This window comes from Sturnira hondurensis, unplaced genomic scaffold, assembly GCF_014824575.4.
Source record: "Sturnira hondurensis isolate 20B ecotype Veracruz unplaced genomic scaffold, ASM1482457v3 Scaffold0000256, whole genome shotgun sequence".
In the NCBI taxonomy this organism is placed as follows: Eukaryota; Metazoa; Chordata; class Mammalia; order Chiroptera; family Phyllostomidae; genus Sturnira; species Sturnira hondurensis.
In genome coordinates, this window is record NW_028072887.1 from 2,463,432 (window position 1) to 2,476,347 (window position 12,916).

Genomic DNA, 12,916 nt, shown 5'->3' on the forward strand with positions numbered 1-12,916 from the left:
TAAGATTGTCAACTGATTTCTTAAAAGAAATTTTGCAGTCTAGAAGGGATTAGCAAGAAATATTCAAAGTCACAAAGAGCAGGGACTGACAGCCAAGGCTGCTCTACCTTGCAAAGCAATCATTTAGAATCAAAGGGCTGACAAAAAGCTTCCCAGACAAGAAGAAACTAAAAAAAAAAAGGAGTTAATTGTAACTAAACGATATTTACACGAAATTCTTAAAGGAACTTAGTTACAAAAAACAAGAAGACCGAAACTATGAACAATATTTATCAACAATTGAATCTAAAAAACAAACTAAGCAAACAATAACAGAGACAGATTCAGGGAGACAGAGTGTTTTTGATGGTTTCCAAATGGGAGGGGGTTGTGGGGGAATGGATGAAAAGGTGAGGGGATTAAGAATACAATTAGGTAGTTATAGAACAGCCATGGGGATATAAAGTATAGTATAGCAAATTGAGTAGCCAAAGAACTTATACCAGTGACTCACAGACATGAACAATGGGGGGATTACCTAAGGAAGTGGGGGGTGCTGGGTGGAGGGGACATGGGGAGAAATTAGGAAAACTGTGATAGCATAATCAACAAAATAACATTAAAAATAGAAATAAAAATTCAATCTTTCAAAAAGAGTTATAAACAAATTACTACCACACAATGTAATAAGTGCTATGTTTGAGTATGAGGTATGTCCAAAAGTACCCAGCCATGTAATATGAAAAAGAGACATTTATTGAAGATGATACAGGAAACATTGTACATAGGACAATGACACATCGATCCCCTTCAAAGTAGTCACACTGTGACTTCACAAACTTCTTCCAGGGTCTCTTCCACTATTCAAAACACTACAAAATCCTTTGTTGGAGCCCTGGCTGGCGTAGCTCAGTGGAATGAGCACGGGCCTGCGAATAACATGATCGCAGTTCGATTCCAAGTCAGGGCACATGCTTGGGTTGCAGGTAGTTCCCAGCGGGGGACTCATGGGGGGCAACCATACATTGATACTTCTCTCCTTCCCTTCCCCTCTAAAGATAAATAAATAAAATCTTAAAAAAATAAAATCACTGTTTAAAAAAAAATCCTTTGTTGGAATAGCCATCAGCTGTTCCATCATATTTTCCTGAATCTCATCAATGGTCTGAAATCTCTTTCCACTCAAAGGTGTTTTTAGTTTTGGGAAAAGGCAGAAGTCATAGGGTATCAAATCTGGGCTACAGGTGGGCTGAGTCACCTGGGTGATTTTATATTTCACCAAAACACTGTACACAAGACACGATGCATGAGTGGGTTTATTATTGTGATGAAGCTGCCATTCACCAGTTGCCCACAGCTGCAGCTATTTCATCACATTACAATTCTCTACTGATGAGGAACTTTGAGGTAGTACTCTATTAATGTTTGGCCCAGAGGGGTGTACTCACAATGGACAACACCTTCCTAATAAAAGAACACAGTTAACATAGTCTTGATTTTGCTGTGACTTTGATGTGCCTTCTTTGGGTGTGAAAAACCAGGTGACTTCCATCAGGACAACTGAGTGTTCATTTCTGGATCATAGTTGTACACCCACAATTCATCTCTGGTTTTGACCTTTTTGAGGAAATCTGGTTCATTGGTAGAAGTCTGCATCAAGTCATTTGCTACTACAGCATGATGCTCCTAATGCTCTGGTAGCTCAAGTTGCAGAGCGAATTTTGCCACGACACATTTTATGCCTAGATCCTGAGTCAATACCTTGGACACTGCAGATTTTGGAATCCCCAGATCAGCTTCTAGTTCTCACAGTTATTAACTGATCTTTGTTGATTGTAGCCCACATATGTTCAACGTTCTCAGGTGTCCAACCTGTTGCAGGCCTTCCTGAACATGGACCACTTTCGACAGATTCTTGACCATCATTGAAGCATTTGTGCCACATTTTTATTTGTGCTGCAATCATGCATTTGTTCCTGAAAGCCTCCTGAATTATCTGAATAGATTTTCAAAGCAATGTTCAAGCTTAACACAAAATCTGATGCAGGTCCATAGCTCTACTCATTGAGTCATTTTGAATGCAACGGCCACACTGTACACACGCTCACTGAATGGCATCTATCATTTGCATTGACTAGTACAGTGAGGTTGTCAATTTTCACACATGTGCATTCCACCCCACTCTCCTTGACTATCAGATTACATCGATGTTACTGAAACCATTCTCATTATATTAATAATGACTGGACTTTTTTCAGAAGACCTCATAGGTAGATCTGCAAGACTCTGGCGCTGACCTCTCCATACACTGCTGTGACTGAGCCTGGGCAAACATGTTTGGAGCTATAAGCAATACACAGCACGTGGCTACCTCTGCTGGGCCTGTTTTTGTGCAGAAAGAACTAGGCTGCACACCAAGGCCGGCCCAGCACCAGACCTGGGAGAGTATCAGCTAAAGTCTCAGAGCTCTCAGAGATCTGCATTTGTTTTTAAGCTTAATGAGCAGTACAGCCTCAAGCTGTACTCAGCAACCCCACTTAGGCTCCATCGGGTGGGGTAAAGTAATCCCTGCAGGTGGGTCTATTGCTTTTCCTCAGCCTGATACCATTTAGAGGGGAATGCTCTGCCTGAGAAAGATGGACTCTGCACTACGGGGAATGATTCAACAAAGGGATCCTGGTGACCATTCCTAGGTTTCTCCCCAGGGCCACCAGCCCCAGACTCTCCTTCACACATCACTAGTCCACCCTGCCCTCACTCTTGTGGAGCCCAGGGTGTCTGCAAACGAAATCTTTGGCATTGGCCCTCTATGAGTCTCTCTGTGTCTCCAGCTGTCTCTCCCTTGCAGACAGAAACCCTACAGTTTTTCACAGCTGGATGTTATCTGGGTTCCTTTTATGGCTCTGGTGCTATAGTTTGGGGAGACCAGCTTGGGGTTTACACCCCCCACACATCAGAGGGACCCCCCTGGCCACCAAAATATCCCCCTGGAACTTCAGCAACCACCCATGAGAGCTCAGCTAGCCCTCTTGTGCCTCCTCTGAGGCACTCCCTACCAGTGTTGTTGTAGTGGTTTCTTCTGTCTGTCCATGATTATGACACTTCTCTCCAGCTAGTGTTCAGTTGGTTATTAAGGATGATTTCTCTACAATATGGTGGTACTTCCCTATTGGTCCTGGGCGAAGGTTAGTACAGTTTCCACTTATTCCTCCACTATCTTAGGTCTCTCTTTACATTTAATTTTAAAATTTATATATCATTGGTTTTGTTTGGACTCTATTCTCTTCATTATTCTGTCTTTGACTTGTACCATAAAAATTAACTTAATTTCTGTGACTTTGTCCTGTATGTAGTAGGTAAAGTATGCTTCTACTCTTTGTTATAGATATTTTCTTGTCATTCTCCCATTTTCTTATATTTTCTTAGATGGAGCACTCAAAGTTGGTGGAGAAATCAAGATACTGATTTAATACATTTAGGCTAGAAAAGTTTATGAGATATCAATAATGTCAGGAAGGTAATTAGATAGGAGTCTGAAACTACGAGAATATAAATTGTATTACCTGGACTGTTTAAGGTAGCCTTCTAAAAGGTTGTCCCTGCTTCCACATCCATTATTCCAAGTGTGAGTAGGTAATCTTTATAAAAAAAGCAGCCTGCTCAAACTCCAAGAAAAGTTCCTAATTTCTTATAGAATAAAGTCCAAACTCTTTCAGTATGACATATGAGAACGCCACTGACCTGGCCTATTATTGCATCTTTACCACTTTTCCCAAGCATCTTATTTTTTCAGCTATACTAAACTGCTTATGATTTTCTGAAACACTTTCCTTTGCAAATATGGATTTTTTCTTCCTAGAATATTTTTATCTTGATTCTCCATCTGCAAATTCCACTCTTCCTTTAGTTTCAATTTAAGAATATTAAATATTTACAGAAGTTCTACTATGTACTAAGCATTTTTCTCCAACATGAAGCCTTTTGATTGTTTGCTATGTTATAGAGCCAATACTCCCACTTATATTTTATATATATATATATGCACACACACACACACATATGTATGTATATACTGCCTCCACAAGATACACCTCAGATTGAAAAAGACACACAGACTTAAAGAGGTAGAAAAGATATTTCATGCAAATGGAGAAAAAAAGAAAGGTGGTATAGCAATATTTGTGTCTGACAAAATAGACTTAAAGGCTATAGGAGAAGACAAAGAAGGACACTACAAATGATAAGAGGAACAATCCAACAAGGGAATATAACCCTAGTAAACATTTTCACACCCAACATTGGAGCAACTAAACATGAAAACCAAATCTTGAAACACATAAAGGGACATATTGACGAAACTACATAGTCAAGGATTTTCTTTGGTCTCTGTCTTCCTCAGCAATTTTGGACAAGGAAAGGATCCTGTCTTTTTGGCAATACAAAGCCTGGTGTAATGCCTAATACATTATAAATGCTAAACAAATATTTACAAGATTATTTATGAAAGTCTCAGTGAGACCATGGGGAGAACTGAGATAGAATTTATCTAAGAAAGTCTCAGTCAAAATGATTCAGAGGTGAATTTAAGAACGAAAGCCATTATTCTTGGGAGGAAAAGGCCTTCTCTAATAACTCCTCCTGCACCTCTTTCATTCAATGAGTTTCTCAAGGTACTTGAAAGGGAATGTAAAACATCAAAAATACACTCAATTTTGTATCCTAAATGGGGCATAAACCAGGGTCTAATGTAATCAACTTAGGCTATGGGCTCCCAAGTATTTAAATATCTTTATGCATCGGTGCATTACAGTTGGCACCTGTCACCACTTGTTTGGTGTATGCTTTACTCAACACAAAGGTAATCACTTTTTTTTTCCAGTATTTCTCCTCAGCCCTTCAATAGCTTTTCTCCTCCTAACCAGCCTTCAGAAGTTTGTAAAAGTGGGCGGGGTTAGTTCAGAACTTCAGAGCGCTTCTTTTCAAAATGACTACATGAAGCCATGCTAACAGACAGCGGCTAAAGGCTTTAGAGGCATCCACAAAAATTATCTGTGTGAAAACTAAGAGTAAGCAAGTAAAAAAAATAATAAAAGTGGGATTGAAGGCTGGGTGGAGAATGGCTTTACGGATATGAAAACTACCCCCCTTCCCATTTCACCCATTCTTTATTAAAATGCAATTAAATTCCGCTCAATTTCCTATTTCTCATGCAAGAAAGTACAACTGCCCACCACACCGCTCCCAGATGGCCACACCTGGTGTATTCGCTGAAGGATCTCCAACTCCCGCCACAGGTTTGGCCTGCGTCCGGCCCAAAACGGAAGTGACTTCAAAGGGACAAACTGAAAGTACGAGAGTTCAAACACCAAGTATCTACAGCCCCTGTGGTGTTCTGAGAAAACTACTCTACTTCGCTCTTTTAGTCCTCATTTCTTCTGTAACGGCGGAGAAAAGAATTCACTCCAGCCTCGAGACAATTAGATCTCCTCTCCAAACTCCAAATTATTCAAGTTTGTCCCTTCTCATTGGACGAGGAGTCAAGGGTTCTTCCTAAAACTACAATTCCCATCAGGCCGCCGAGGGAAGTAAACGAAGAAAAGAATGTGGACTGGGACAAAGCGTATTGGGAAAGGTAGTCTGCAAGAGCTGTCGCCCTACCTTCCCTGAATTAGGCTGGAGAAACCAGGTGTTCGGCTTAGAGCCCGTTACCCCAGATAGGAGGAGTCAAGCTTTTAAGCAGCATCCCTCACTTCTCCCCACATATAGGATGAAGATTTTTCTCTACCCCTATAAAATATTATTAATACTCCTTGAAAAAAATGGTTGTCTTTCCAATATCTCCGGGTTAGTAAAAACTCCCAGAACTCCCTCACCTCAGGCCCCAACTCGTGGGAAAAGGTGGCTTTTTTTTCAAGTGGGCAAAATGGCTGTCCTCTCCGTTTTACCATTGGATCCCCTTTGCGTCCTTCAAGGGCGGTTACTAACCACCGATTGGTTCTTTTCCCCATGAGGGTGGAGGAAAAATTGGCATGGATCTCCCGCGGCCCAGGAGGAGATAAAGGGGTGGGGAAAAGGCCGTTTGTCTAGGTGTGATTGGACGATACTCATATCACTCCGAGGATGTACAGCCTAGGATTTGCCAACTCTCCCTCAAAGATGATGAATAGGCGGGGCTAGTGTGTGGTGGGAAGGGGCGGGATTCTGCCAGCCGCGGCTGCCGCTGGAGCCGGTGTCCGGGCTGGTGATGGGGTTAATTCCCTTTCGTAAGACTCTAACTTGCACCCACCCAGCCCCGCAGTCGCCCTGCTGTGCTGCGCTCCAAACGCCTCCTCCTCCTCCTCCTCAGTAACGCGGGTAAGAGATGCCCTCCCCTCTCCCCTCCAGCACCCGGGAATAACGCGCCTCGCTCCCCTCCCCCGCCGGCCAACCGGTAGCGCTAACGGAGAAGGAGGTAGGCAGCGGAAAGATGTGGTGTGTGAGAAGGTGGCCTCCCCGCCGAGCCGTTGGTGTTCCAGTCAGGGCCCCGCCGAAGTGCTTCTGCTGCTACTGCCACCCCACTGGGAGGTCAGGTTCGGAAGGAGCCCGGCTCCCCTGGCCCGCCGCTGTGGGTGCAGCTGCGTTTACTACCTTTTCCCCACCCCCCCCACCCGGGGACCATGTGAAAAGCAAACCCCTCAAGGCCTAGCAGAGGAGGCAGGGGAAAGGTTCCCTAGTCCCTGCCATGGCTGCTGCTGCGGTCCTTGCAGCCCCAGGGACTCGGGAACCAGCCACAGCAGGCCTGCCAGGAACGGGTACTGTGCCGGGTTCTGCTCTCTCTGGTGGCTGGCACTGCTGCCCCGGGCTCCCCGGCCCATCCCACGGCCACGGCCCCCAGCTTTGCACCACTAGAATTTTTAGAAGAGGAATAAGGTATTTCGACTGGTTGGTGAAATGTAGGTGCATCATGCCTGTGGTACCAAAAAAAAAAACACAATGGGAAAATTAAAAAGAAAGTTGAATGACTGTCAGTGCCACGGACTCCAGGGAACAGATTTACACACGTTAAGGTTGAGCCTTAGGCTGCCCCAATATCCCAGTGTGTTTGAAGTTTTTTTGTCATGTTCTCTCTCCTGTCTGTCTACTGTCTCTCTCCCCCCCTTCTCCTTTTTTTTTTTTTTTGTTTGTTGCTAGGTGCAGAGGAGAGTGCCTCTGTTCTTTCATCTTGCTTTTTTATGTAGAAACTTGGATTGTTGAGGCTATCGTTTCCCATGTATAATTGTCCTGGGATAGAAAGTCAGTTAGGTAAAAGGTGAAAAGGTGCTTTGTAAAAGAGTAAAACTTGTTAGTAATTAGCAGATGATTTTTCTAATAAAGAATGTGTATGTATATTATATACATAATATCTCCAAGGTTATAGTTTGCCTAATGGTAATTCTGAAGAAACTCTTTGCTTTTAGCTTAAATGTCATTGATTACAATAACTTTTAAGTAATGAAAAGATGGTTAAAGTCAAACTGGAAGCCTACCTATGTATAATACTTTAAACAGTAAAAGCTATGTAACATTTAGTATAGTAGGATACTAGTATAACTAGAGTAGTTGCACACACCTCAGTTTAACAAACTTTGGTATATTTGGCCGTATTTAAGAGCAAAGAGCTTCTTCCTTACATATTGATTGCTCATCTTTTCACTCCTTGCTTTTTTGCCTGGATAAATATGTCCTTTAATAATAGATTCTGTAATTTGTAGTAGACATGCCTGTAATCAGAGATAAAAATTCTACACCCACTTCTAAGGCTTGTTACCAGAATAAACCTGGGTTCTGAAGAAATCTGAGTTTTGACTAAATGTTAGACAATTTCTTCAGGTCTGAGAAGGTTATACCAGTTTAGTCATCTTCCATATGCCATAATTAATATACCTAGATACAAAATTGGTATAGATCCATAGATTCAGGATCTGGAAGAAATTTGGATGTGTTACAATTTTAGAAGTGAAACGCATAATCCTGAAAGGTAAGTTCCCTTGGTTCCCCACAAAGTACCCATAGCATCATTCAACCTAGCATTTTCTAGAACTTACTGGTTAATTGATAAGTTATATAATTGATGGTTTCAGATCTCATGTACTTCATGTACAGAAAAGACTGATAAGAATATAAGGTTCTTCTACATCTCTTCCTGTGTGGGACTCTTCTGTAAGCCTCAGTTCAGTTTTCTTAATCTGTGGGTAAAGTGAGGATAATAATGCTTATTTCATGGAGTTATGAAGCCTAGAGGTGAAGTAGGTAAAGCCCCTAACATTGTGCCTAACACATAGTATGTATGATTAAATATTAACTATTGCTATTTTCATGGGTATTAAGAGAATAAGTTTTTCTTCACACACAAGATATTGCAGTCTCACAACATGTTCTGTCAATGGGGAGTACTATGGAGGTTTCATTTCTACAGTGACTTAAGTTAGGTGCAGTTTGTAGCTAGCCATTTTCAAAGTTAAAGGTATGTGGGAAATTGATTATTCCCTACAGATGAGTTGCTTATTTTACAGAAGGATTTTTTTGTTTTTGCATTAAAATGCAAGTGTTTGTGGATTATGTTTCAAATGGACTATTTGAAATAAAAATATCTGGTAAGTTATTGTAGTGGTAACTTATTGTAGTGTCTTTTCAATTTTATTTAGTGATAATGTGTTTCAAGATCTAGTTCATATACAGTAGTTGCTATCCATACTCATTGTGCTACCAGGCAACTGGGAGGCAGTCATTGAACTCTTAATACAGAGTTAAGATTTAAAAAGTCATTTGAATTCATTACAGCCATAGGTTGACTACAGTATTGTGGTTGTTTTAATTTTCATTACTTATCAATATTTGAGTGTTTCTTTTCTGTGATACAGCATGCCAGATATACTGTACCTTTCTTCTCCCAGGCACTTTTGAAAATGGACTGGGTCTTCATACATAATAGTGTCCTTGGAGTTTGTACAGTTAGACAAATTTAAGATTAGCATAGAGGCAGTTTTATCATGAAGTCTTCTGACATTAATGTCTGGCCAGGGCTCAAGACAAGCTACAACTTACGCTGAATAGTGAGCTGAGGTATATACTGTTATGGCAAGCTTCCCAATTTATTGAATCCAGTGCAACTGGATGCTTCTTCAACAGTCTTACATGGAAGCAGCAGGAGAAAATTTTACAAAATTGAAGTAAGCTTTTTCAAATATTATGCAGAAGATATGCATTTTCATACCTTGCCAAGTAATAAATAAGAGATTTTTTTATATTGATCCTTGTAGTAGCTGATCATACCCATTTAAGTTAATGTTGTTTTAATACCTCACAATAAAGAAGCACCGGGAATTGATAACAATTTTATTTTTCCACTCTTTTTTAAAAAGATTTTATTTATTTATTTTTAGAGAGGGGAAGGAGGGAGAAAGGAGAGAAACATCAATGTGTGGTTGTCTCTCACACGCCCCCTACTGGGGATCTGTCCAGTGAATTCAGTGTGGCCCAGTGGATTGGAGTGCCAACCTGCTAACCAAAGGGTTGCTGGTTCAATTCCCAGGCAGGGCACATGTCTGGGTTGCAGGCCAGATCCCTAGTAGGGGATGCATGAGAAGCAATCACATTGATGTTTCTCTCCCCCTCTCTCTCTCTCTTTCCCTCTCTCTAAAAATAAATAAACTGCTAAAATCTGAATAAGATTGTTGATATCAATGTCAATCGTGGTTTTGATATTAAACTATACTTAAATAATGTTATTGGGGGAAACTGGACAAATTGCACACAACTTGCTGTACTGTTTTTCAACTTGCTGTGAATCTATAATTACTTGAAAGTTAGAAACTGAAGCACACAAAAAAATTCTTCATATATGTGTGTGTGTACACACATAAATGCATGAGTGTATATGAGTGTGTGTATACACACTCATATGTGTGTGTATACACATAAATGTATATGAGCACATATGTAAATATATGTATACATATATGCGTGTATATATATACTTTATATGTGTGTATACACACATTCCTGTATAGAATTGAAAAAAAGTTTTTTTAAGTATATCCTCTGCAAAATACAATTTATATTGTTCAGTTGAGCTATTTTTACTAAGTCATATTCACATGTATCTGAGCATAGTAGAAATACCCCTGCATCAAACATGTCCAAGATGTTTTTATTTTCATTTTATATGCCTTATTTGCTCTAAATGCCAATTCCTTTTTCATTCTTTTATTAGGTCTGGCTTCTCATTTATTTTCCAACCCCTTGTCATATAAAGTAAAAAGAATCAATACCAGTCATCTATAATGTTCATTTTCTAGTTGCTATAAGGCTTGTGTTTTTTTAGCAAGTTCTTGGGAAAGAAATCAGGCAGATAATTTAGCCTTTGCCTGAACTATTCTAGTGACAGAGATACATTCCTAAGGAACTTGGTGTCTCTCTGTTAAGTTTCTTTGTTTCAGGGTTAACATATTAACAGATAAACACACACATTTGGTGCAGGGAGGGAGGACATAGAGAAGAGGAGATCCAACTGTTCCCAGACACAATTAAAATATTATTGTAAGGGTTCATCAGTATAAACACTACCAATTGCCTCTCCTATCCTTGTGGCCTCAGAATGTAGAAACCAAGGTGTAGGTAGGTATGGGAGACTACCTGCTCAGGACCAAGACTATAGTAATTGGCCCAGTTGTCCTAAAAAGGGGGAAAGGGTGGGGGGGGTGATATGAGAGATATTCTCAACAGGTACTTGTCTACCCTTTAAACTCCACTCGGGCTGTTTGGCACCTTCCTTAGGCTTGCAAAGTTGTATTCCTCATTGTTGCTGCCTGAGAAACTATTTCTAGTTCTCAAAACATATCAGATCTTGTCACAGAACCAGACAACTAGACCGTAATGGTATCTTTGTGATTTTAGTTTTTCTCTTTCTTAGGGTGGTATGACCACAGGAAGGAAATGTTTTGAAGGACAATTTTAAAGCCTATTTTAGATCATTTTGATAACGAGTTGCTTTGAGAGAAGTGATGCTCAGACTTAAGCAATTTTACAATAGTACTTTGACAACTTCAGTGTCTTTTGAAGTCAAACATTCATGTTTACAAAATTCAGTACACTCAAAAGATTGTAAACTTTTTTTTTTGGACTGGGATAGGAAACTGAGCCAGTATGGAACTTACTACATTTCTAAAATTAACTATTTGGAAAATCTGTATTTATGGAAAGCTTTTTAAAAAATCAATGCATATACATAAAAATCAAGTACTACAGTGGATCTGTAATTAATTGTATTGATTATCATTCCCTTTTGTTTTATTACTGGAATTCATGAGTCTCTTTTTTTAAAGATTTTATTTATTTATTTTTAGAGACAGGGGAAGGAAGGGAAAACGGAAGGGAAATAAACATCTATTGATTGCCTCTTGCACCTCCCCAACCCAGGCATGTGCCTGGACCGGGAATAGAACCTATGATGGTTTGGTCTGCAGGACAGTGCCCAACCCACTGAACCACAGCAGTTAGGGCCATGAGTCTCTTGAACACAGAATATTCTTAGCACCAGAAGTCAAATGGAGTCTCTTTTATGCTTTCATAAATTTATCAAAATCATGTCACATTGTCTTTTACACATTAGAACATGAATGACCTGTCTTTTTTTTTCACTTTTCTAAAAAGGAGACTTTGTCTTTCTTTTTTCTAATTGACGAACAATAATGTATCATCATTGACATAGCCTCAAAGTTATTTAGTGTCTATTTAATAGAGGTCTTTTCCTCAAAGATTTTCTCTGGTATTCTTGTGTCCTACTCTCATCCTGGGACTCCTCTTCACTGCCTTCCTGGATTGAATACTATGGATCCTTCCTCTTTCTTGGTTTTTATACTCTTGCTAGGTAATAGCCCTAGGTATTTTCCCAAGAAAGGTTGCTTAGGAAGTAAACCTTTTGAAACCTCATATGCCTGAAGTCTTTATTCTGCCATTATTCCTGATAGTATAGAACAACAATTATCAACCTTTTTCATCTCATGGAGCACATAAGGAACTTACTAATATTCTGAAGCACACCAAAAAAAATGTATCTTTTTTTACCAACCTGAAAAAAATTGGTAAAATTTGGATTGATTTACCAAAAAATAATAATTGTAATTACCTCCCTTTTGCTCCAAAATGACTTAAAAAAAAATCAGGTGGCTATACTTGTATATAGAGATTTCAGATACCAAGAATTAACCTGTAAGATGCATCTCTAGTATATGTCCTCTATATTTATGATTCAAGACAGGACATTCACACCTGATAGCTGTTGTCTTTTTATTTGACAATCTAAGGGAAAAGAAGCAAGGTCATTGCCCTTGACTAAATAGGTATTTCCACGGTTAAAAACTTTTTGCAGCACACCAGTTGAAAACCACTGGTATAGAAGGCTAAGTTCAAAATCATTTTCCCCTCGTATTTAGACATATTGCTGGTGTCTTCTAGATCTGGGTTGCTTTTATGAGATCTGCTGCTGAAATTTTCCAAGCATACACAAAATTTGATCTATTACTGAATTCTGTAATTATTAATTAACATTTTATATTGTTTGCTTTATCCTATATCTATTGATTCATTTTTGATACATTTCAAAATTGCAAGGATCATTGTACTTCACTCTTAAACACTTTAGCATACATATAATTGGCTAAAGTTCAATATTCGATTACTTGTTTATAGGTAGAGAGGCATACAGAAAAATGCACAAATCACAAATGTACCATTTCAGTGAGTTTTTATATACAATTGACAAATTGTGTATATCCCCATAACCCATATGTCTACCCAAAATAGAATTACCATAACCCCAAGAAACAAGAATCAAAAGTTCTGATGGTTTTCTACCATATATTATATTTTCCTGTGCTAGGAATTAAATAAATAGAATCATACAATACAAAGAGGCAAA

The 12,916-nt window shown here is 39.4% G+C and overlaps 2 protein-coding genes across 12 annotated transcripts in view; one reads left to right on the plus strand and one right to left on the minus strand.

Annotated features, from left to right (window-relative positions):
• ZRANB3 (zinc finger RANBP2-type containing 3) overlaps positions 1-5,593 on the minus strand; it is a 244,418-nt gene extending 238,825 nt beyond the window's left edge. For 2 of the 4 annotated variants that reach the window (XM_037070527.1, XM_037070407.1), the window contains exon 1: positions 5,235-5,593. The gene's annotated coding sequence lies outside the window, so the exon portion shown is untranslated. The remainder of the gene's footprint in view (positions 1-5,234) is intronic. The other 2 variants (XM_037070316.1, XM_037070237.1) reach the window with 2 other exon arrangements.
• Positions 5,594-6,164: 571 nt separating this feature from the next.
• Positions 6,165-12,916, plus strand: part of R3HDM1 (R3H domain containing 1) — a 197,437-nt gene continuing 190,685 nt past the window's right edge. For all 8 annotated transcript variants that reach the window (XM_037027713.1, XM_037070718.1, XM_037070913.1 and 5 more), the window contains exon 1: positions 6,165-6,333. The gene's annotated coding sequence lies outside the window, so the exon portion shown is untranslated. The remainder of the gene's footprint in view (positions 6,334-12,916) is intronic.